This window comes from Nomascus leucogenys, chromosome 4 (assembly GCF_006542625.1).
Source record: "Nomascus leucogenys isolate Asia chromosome 4, Asia_NLE_v1, whole genome shotgun sequence".
NCBI lineage: Eukaryota > Metazoa > Chordata > Mammalia > Primates > Hylobatidae > Nomascus > Nomascus leucogenys.
Window position 1 is genome coordinate 19829778 of NC_044384.1, and position 9315 is coordinate 19839092.

A 9315-nucleotide genomic window follows, 5' to 3' on the forward strand; every position below is an offset into this window, starting at 1 on the left:
ACTATAATGTCATACATGGTTTATTAGTATTATTAGGACCGCAGTTCAATCAATTAGGATGTGTTTATAAAGATGTGATTGCAACTGATAAAATGTGATTGTTCCAAAAATGAAAAAAAAAAGCTTTTTTTTTTTTACTTATTTATTTATTTTTTTTTTTTTTGAGATAGAGTCTCGCTGTGTTGCCTAGGCTGGAGTTCAGTGGTGTGATCACGGCTCACTGCAACCTCCGCTGACTGGATTCAAGTGATTCTTGTGCCTCTGCCTCCCAAGTAGCTGGGACTACAGTCATGTGCCAACACACCTGGCTGATTTTTGCATTTTTAGTAGAGACTGGGTCTCGTAATGTTGGCCAGGCTGGTCTCGAGTTCCTGAGCTCAAGTGATCTGCCCACCCCAGCCTCTCAAAGTGCCACAGGTGTGAGCTACTGTGCCCAGTGCTACATATATATATATATATATATATATATTTTTTTTTTTTTTTTTTTCATGAGAAAAGGATGACAGTAAGCTTCTCAGAAGGAGAATGGAGTGGTTGGTGGTCAGGAGTAGGAGGGACAACTATTTTCTATTGTACACTCTTCTGTAACTTTTGAATATTTTAAAGCATATATTTGTGTTAATTGCTCGAAGAATATTCAAATAAAATTCAAATTTATGTGGTCTGAGTTATTTCCTTCCCAGTTATAAATAGAAATGTACATAGATGTTCACCAAAAGGCATGTCCAAGAATATTCATAGCAGCCCTAATTGTAGTGGCCCCAAGCTGGAACTCTGTCTAAACGCCCAACCCCTATAAAATGCATAAACTGTAGTCTTTTCCCACATTGAAATACTATATAGCAACTACAATAAGTGATCTATAACTATGGGTAACAATGTGAATGAATATGACAAACATGTGGAGTGAAAGAAGTCAGACACAAAAGAGTACATACTTTGTGGGTTCATTTATAAAAGATTCAAAGGCAGGCAAAACTACTATAAGACATTAGAAGTCATAATAGTGGTCCACCTTACAAGGTTTTGTAACTTAAGGGGTCAAAGAAGGGCTTCTGGAGTGTTGATAACATTCCATCTCTTAACTGGGGCACTGCTGTTTGCATATGTGTCTTTAATTTGTGAAAATTTATAACACTGTTTTCTGTATGTTACACATCAACTGAAGGTTTAAATAAATAAATAAGAAAGATTGGATAGGGCAGGAACCATCTAATGGGACTCACAATAAAACAACAGAACAATAAAATAAATTTTGCTTTGAGCTTTTCCAGTGATCTCCAAATGGTATCCATTTCATTCCATCTCTAAGGGGCAGTTTCAGAAATTCACAGAGGCTACCATTTGTTAGTGGCAGCAGAAATTAAAATATAGAGCAAAGGATGATGTTAAAATCAGAGTCAGGTGTATTAGTATCTTTTTCAGTACTATCAAGCAACAGTACAATGAAATAAAGATATAATGTATAATTGGAACCGTGTCAAGATCTTAAAATGAAGTCACAGAGTTAGCAATGTCCAAGTATTAGAGTTTGGAAAGTCAGTATGAGAGTAAAAGACATTTTTATATTCCTCAGAACTGAAAAATGTCACTGTATAACGTAGGAAACTTAGCAATAAGTATCCAAAACAGAAGTCAAGTGAAATGTAAATGGATGAATTCTAATCTCAAAGGCCATTAGATGAAGACAATATCTCTAACCACTATCTCTTATGACCTCAAAATCCCTGCGCTCAGGAGATACATAGGCCAGAGAGCTGGTAGGTTATGGAGCCAGGGTTTGAACCCAGATCTTGAAAGTCCAATGTAAAGCACCATGACCTTTTGTCAGTTACTGGACCAAATGCAGCTTTCTTTCCTCAAACTTCTATGAGTATTCACACCCTCATGTCGAGGTTGGCACCTTCTCATCCTCCAGATCCCAGCTGAAATGCCCTGAGGCCTCTTCTGCCACCTAATCTGAAATCGTTCTCCTTCTTTATCTCTATGTCCTGTTTTCTTTCTTCATAACGTAGCAGAAGTCAGAGTTGCTTCATTTACTGGGGAGTGGTCCTTGATCCTGTATTCACTTACCAGTCTCCCAGCTGGACTATAAGCTCCATGAGATGACAGCCACATCTATTGTGTCTCCAGCTCTTCCTCCTGCACTTGGCATGCTAGGGATGCTCAACAGATGACTATTTTAAATGTCAGTCATGGCCAGGCGTAGTGGCTCACGCCTGTAATCCCAGCTACTCAGGAGGCTGAGGCATGAGAATCGCTTGAACTTGGGAGGCGGAGGGTGCAGTGAGCCGAGATCGCGCCACTGCACTCCAGCTTGGGTGACAGAGTGAGACTCGGTCTCAAATAAATAAATAAATGTCGTAATGAGTGCCAGGAGAATGTGAATTGGCGGATCTCAGAGGAGACCTGGGAAAGTAGTGGTTGCCGTTTACCTCTGCTGTTTACCTTCTGTGTGATCTCAAGGAAGAAGCTCCCATCTCTGGACCATGCTTTCCTCATATGTAAAATAAAGGCTGATTACTTACTTTCTAAATTTCCTCCATTCTAATTCCCACTCACTAAATTAAACTAATTCACAACAATGTGTGAATGGCTGATGGCTTATTACCATTCCCAGAGGGAGGTGCATTTTTAAAAGATAATGTTCCACATTAATCTCTATTTTTAGGCTATCAGCTTGGTAAGTGAAAACAGTGGAACTGATTGGAGAGAGATAATTTTCTGCTGAGAGCAAATGAACCTGAGATTCTGCCCCTGTGAGTCAGCTGCCCTATTAGTTCCTGCTTTTCTCAGCTTCTTCCTCTCTCCTTATTTCAACTCAGGCTTCAGAAGAATGGAAACTTTTTTTTTTTTTTTTTTTTTTTTTGAGACAGAGTCTCGCTCTGTCGCTCAGGCTGGAGTGCAGTGGCGCAATCTCAGCTCACTGCAAGCTCCGCCTCCCAGGTTCACGCCATTCTCCTGCCTCAGCCTCTCCGAGTAGATGGGACTACAGGCGCCCGCCACCACACCCGGCTAATTTTTTGTATTTTTAGTAGAGACAGGGTTTCACCATGGTCTCGATCTCCTGACCTCGTGATCCGCCCGCCTCGGCCTCCCAAAGTGCTGGGATTACAAGCATGAGCCACCGCGCAAACTTTTTTTTTAAACTTTTTTTTTCCACCTCACACCCTCCCCAACTGCTACAGTACACGTGGCCATGGGGCTTCTGCTGTGATCAACGTTAGAGAGTTGTAAGCTATGCTCAAGTGAGGCCACAGCTTTGTCTGAAATTGTATGGTCCCCGTGGGTTTGGTTTCTAGAAACCCCAGGATTCCTTTCTGTTTCCAAGTGTGGGGCTCTAGGAGGTTGCTGGGCATTGTGGTTTTGCAGACAGGGCAGTATTTATCTCTCCCTGAGCCTTAATTATTCATCTTGTCGTCTTTCCGGAATTCAGAGTGTCCTACCAGGAAAATGAGTGTCTAGGCAGAGAGGACAAAGGTTGGCTCAGAAGAACAAACAAAGAGAGGAAGCACTCAGTAGTAATCACAACACTAGGTAGAGCAGCAAATAGTAGAATTGGGCCTGTGTTTACAGAATGGCTCTGTGCAGCCTTTTCTTTCGTTGTTTTGATCCAACATCTCTAATCTGAATCCTCCAGAACTCTAGCCAAGGGCTGGGTAATCCATCCAGCTGATCCTTGCTCCTGATGAAAGTGAGAGTATATTTTGCCTCTTCACAGGGGCCCCACCCTTGTTTTTTCCTTTGACTATCATGTTCCTCCTGGCAGCTGGGCGTTGAGGTGGCCTCCTTTGATGCCTGGCTCATAACTCACCCTGAGGGATGTTGCTGTCAGGCCTTACTGGGGACCTGCATCCACACTCACCAGCACTGAAGTGACAATTGAGTGGCTTTGGTCATTGTTTCTTCAGCCAGGGCTTTCTTTCATCTTAGCCTCAAAATTCCTTGCCCTGAAGGTTTATTACCAGAAGAGTTTATTTAAATAAACAACTACTAGGCCAAACTTCACTGGATCCCACCTTGGGAAGATAATCCCCCTTTTTTTTAGATGAGGTTGCACTCTGTCACCCAGGCTGGAGTGCAATGGTGTCATCTCAGCTCACTGCAACCTCCGCCTCCCAGGTTCAAGCAATTCTCCTGCCTCAGCCTCCTGAGTAGCCGGGATTACAGGAGCACACCTGGCTAATTTTTGTATTATTAGTAGAGAAGGGGTTTCACTATGTTGGCCAGGCTGGTCTTGAACCCCTGAGTTCAGGTAATCTACCTTCTTCGGCCTCCCAAAGTGCTGGGATTACAAGCGTGAGCTACCATGCCCGGCCAGAGCCCCCTTCTTTTACCCAAATTTCAAGGGATCCAGGCAATCTGCGGCGGAATCACCATTAATACACTGAATGACAGAGATCTAAGAAAAGGGGGTAGTTCCAATATAGGAGATTCATCAGTGTTGTGTGACTTGGGAAAAACTTGCACACACCTCCACCCCAGAATGGTTTTTAGGAAAGGAAAATCCCACATCCAGAATGCCTTTACTTTTCTTATGAGATCTTGCCTTACGCATTTTTGCCTCCAGAGCAAAATTAAACTCTAGTTCTGGCTTGGTCTAACTCACTGCTACCATCCTTGCCACTCAGTATGAGAAGGGGTGTAAGGACGTCTGCATCTTCTAGGAGCTGAATTAAAATGCAGAATCTCAGGCTCTGATCCAGGCTGGCTGAGTCAGAATCTGCATTTTAACAAGATTTTCATGGGATTCATATTCACCTTAAAGTTCAAGAAGCCCCTCTGGCCTCCTTCACTGTTAATTCTCATTTTATTTTTTTATTTAAATTTTAATTTTGTTGAGACAGGATCTCACTCTCAGCCAGGCTGGTGTGCACTGGTGGATAACAGCTCATTGCAACCTTGAACTCCCGGGCTCAAGGGGTCCTCCTGCCTCAGCCTCCCAAGTAGCTGGGACTACAAGCATGCACCACAAGGCCCAACTAATCTTTAAAAATTTATTTGTAGAAATGGGATCTCACTATTTCGTCCAGGCTGGACTCAAACACCTGGCCCCAAGTGATCCTCCCACCTCAGCCTCCCAAAGTGCTGGAATTATAGGCATGGGCCACTGGGCCCAGTACCTCACCATTAACTTTTAAACTAGTGTCATGCAATCTAAGAAAATTGAGGTGGCATTGTTGTGTTCATAACATACTTAGGTCAGAGCATTTACAGAGCAACTGGAAACAAGAAAATGCAAAAGCAGTTAAAAAAAAAAAAAAAAAACTTGGCAGGCGTGGTGGCTCACACCTGTAATCCCAGCACTTTGGGAGGCAAAGGTGGGCAGATTGCTTGAGCCCAGGCGTTCCAGACCAGCCTAGGCAACATGGTGAGACCCGGTGTCTACAAAAAAAATACAAAAATTAGCCCAGTGTGGTGGAATGCACTTGAAATCTCAGCTACTCAGGAGGCAGAGGTGGGAGGATTGCTTGAGCCCAGGAGGTGGAAATTGCAGTGAGCCCAGATCATGCCACTCCACTCCAGCCTGAGTGACAGAGCAAGACCCTGTCTCAAAAACAAAACAAAAAACAAAACAAAACCTCTGATACCTGTTGGGATAGTGTCAAACTTTTATTTTCTCGTCCTTTTCTTATTGTATTGTTTGAGCTTATTTGTTAAAGGAATATTTAGGTTTTGTCTTATTTTTATCTTTTTTTTTTTTTTTTTTTTTTTGAGAAAGAATCTCTCTCTGTCACCCAGGCTGGAGTGCAGTGGCACAATCTCAGCTCACTGCAACCTCCACCTCCCAGGTTCATGCCATTCTCCTGCCTCAGCCTCCTGAGTAGCTGGGACTACAGGCACCCACCACCACACCCGGCTAATTTTTTGTATTTTTGGTAGAGATGGGGTTTCACCGTGTTAGCCAGGATGATCGCGATCTCCTGACCTCGTGATCCGCCCACCTCAGTCTCCCAAAGTGCTGGGATTGCAGGCGTGAGCCCCTGCGCCCGGCTTTTATCATTTTTATTTAAGAAAGTGAGTAGAAAACATGATTTGCTCTCAGTCCTAACAAAATCCACAGAGGTAGAAAGTTTTGATAAATGTTACATGTTCTAAGTGCTATTGTTAAGTAAGTAAATTAACAAACAGGATACTTAATATTAGTTACCTCTGTGAATAGCACTGCTGATTAATTGGGCATTTGGGGGCTGGGAGCAGTGCCCAGAGCTGGCCCATGTTAACTATGGGCATCAGTGGAAGTAAGATACCTTTCAGGTGACCACCATTTTATTTTGTTTTGTTTTGTTTTGTTTTGTTTTGTTTTGTTTTGTTAACACAGGGTCTAGCTCAGTGGCCCAGGCTGGATTGCAGTGGCATCATCATGACTGACTGTAGCCTCGACCTCTCAGGCTCAAACCATCCTCCTGCCTCAGCCTCCCATGTAACTAGGATGAACTACAGGCATGTGGCATCATACTCAGCTACTTTTTAAAATATTTTTTGTGGAGATGGGGTCTTTCTCTGTTCCCCAGACTGGTCTTGAACTTCTGAGCTCAAGGGATCCTCCTGTCTTTGCCTCCCAAAGTGTTAGGATTACAGGTGTGAGCCCCCTGGTCCAGACAACCACTCTTGTATGGTCATGCAGTGCAGGCTTAAATGGGGACCCTTTGACTAGATCTTGAACTGTTCTGATCTGACTCAGTGTGTAGATCACTTTCATATTTGAAGAGTGTGTGGAGGTGGGGAATAGGGGCTTTGGAGTCTGCTGAGCCAAAGTGGAGTAAGGAGGAGTTGCCTTAGTAACTAATTTAAAATTAGGCCCAACTTTCGTAAACACTAACTACATATAATAACATATAGGTCCAAATTTCTTACACATTCTACTTTCTTAAACATACATAGAATAACAGATCTGGTACACTCTCCTCACAGTATATTAATCCTAAAGATTTTATTCTCTTAAACATTTGTATACCTAATACACATTCTTCTCCTGGTAGAAAAATATAATACAAAGGAAACTATCTTTTTTTTTTTTTTTTTTTTTTTTTTTTTTTTTGAGATGAGTCTCGCTCTGTCCCAGGCTGGAGTCAGTGCCTTCTCTCACTGCGACTCCGCCTCCCGGTTCACGCCATTCTCCTGCCTCAGCCTCTCTGATAGCTGGACTACAGCGCCCCCACCCGCCCGCTATTTTTGTATTTTAGTAAGACGGGTTTCACCTGTCTCGATCTCCTGACCTCGTGATCCACCCCCTCGCCTCCCAAATGCTGGGATTCAGCGTGAGCCACCGCGCCGCCTATCTTTTCAAACTATCTAAATCTAGGGTTTATCTTTCCATGTAATTTTTGGGATTGGTATGCTCGTTGGACTGTCATCAGGCATGGTGACAGAGCATCCTGAGCCTTATTTATAGTCTGTAACAGGGACTTCATAATTTGTGGGTCTGTAGCCTATTGTGACCTCTCACTTCATGCTCTTCTACCTGTGGGGCTCTGCAATTCTCACCTGAATGATCTCTTGATTTTGCATTTCACTGGTTCTTAAGACATGTAAATGGGCTTTTCATCTCACCTGAATATGCTTTTTTTTTTTTTTTTTTTTAATTTTTGAGACAGAGACTGGCTCTGTTGTCCAGGCTGGAGTGCCGTCGTGCGAATGTTGGCTCACTGCAACCTCCGCCTCCCAGGTTCAGGCGAGTCTCCTGAGTCACCCAAGTAGCTGGGATTACAGGCATATGCCACCATGACCAGCTAATTTTTGTATTTTTAATAGAGATGAGGTTTTACCATATTGGCCAGGCTGGTCTTGAACTCCTGACCTCAAGTGATCCACCCACCTCCACCTCCCAAGTGCTGAGATTATAGGCATGAGCCACCGTGCCCAGGCTTGAATATACTTTTCATAAACATCCAATCTCAGGACTATGTAACACTCAGTGATAAAATGTGTCTAATTAGATTTAGGGATAGAGCTATGGCTTTCGATGGTAATTTGGTCACAAGGTCCAAGATTGTTTTACTGATATTACTGATAGACACACACACACACACACACACACGGAGGCATGCACAGGGCAAATGAAAATAGTTATAAAAGGGAACTATGTCTGCTTTCTCAGAAGCCCAGAAATCATTTTAAACAAATCAATATATTTCTAACCAACATCACTGAAAACTACAAACAGAAAAATGACATCTGGGAAGCCAAGGAATGCTTGTGTAATGGAATGGTTTCTTAATTGGGCAAGATCTAGTAAAAAAGGGGAAGTCATCTATTCTTAGTTCCTTGGATATCCATCTATGTAAAAGAGGAAGGAAAAACTCCTGCCCCCCAAAAGCATTAACTTTACCTTAGGACAAGTCAATAAAATTAAATATGTTCTTTCTATAATTTATCTGATTACAGTCTTTCTTTTTTTTTACTGCAATGTCTTAACTTGTATATATAATATGTTAACTATTAATTTGATTGATAAATAATAATTACACATATTTATGGGGTCCATAGTGATGTTTTGATAAATATATTGTGATCAGACCGGAGTTAACTAGCAATGTCCATTATCTCAAACGTTTATTATTTATTCTGTTGGGAACATTCAATATCCTCCTTTTGGTTATTTGAAATTATATATTATTGTTAGCTATGGTAATGCTATAGTGGTATAGAATACCAGAATTTATTCCTTCTATCTAGTTGTAATTTTGTAACCTTTTTTTGTTTGTTTGTTTGAGACAGAGTTTCACTCTTGTTGCCCAGGCTGGAGTGCAATGGCGAGATGTCAGATCACTGCAACCTCTGCCTCCCAGGTTCAAGCGATTCTCCTGCCCAGCCTCCCTAGTAGCTGGAATTGTAGGTGGTCGCCACCACACCCACCTAGTTTTTTGTATTTTTAGCAGAGACCGGGTTTCACCATGTTGGCCAGGCGGGTCTTGAACTCCTGACCTCAGGCGATCCACCTGCCTCGGTCCCCAAAGTGCTGGGATTACAGGCGTGAGCCACCATGCCCGGCCTGTTTTGCTTTTTACTTCTATGAGATTAACTATTTTTAGCTTTGCCACAAGAGTAAGAACATGTTGTATTTAACTTTCTGTTCCAGGTTTATTTCCCTTAACATAGTATCCTCCAGTTCCATCCATGTTGCTGCAAATGACAGGATTTCATTCTTTTTTATGGCTGAATAGTATTCCAAGGTGTATATGTACCACATTTTCTTTATCCATTCATCTCTTATTGGAATCAACGATTCCATATCTTGGCTCTTGCGAATACTGTTTGAATAAATGTGGAGGTGCAGACTATCTGAAAATAACTTTGGCACTAGAGCACAAA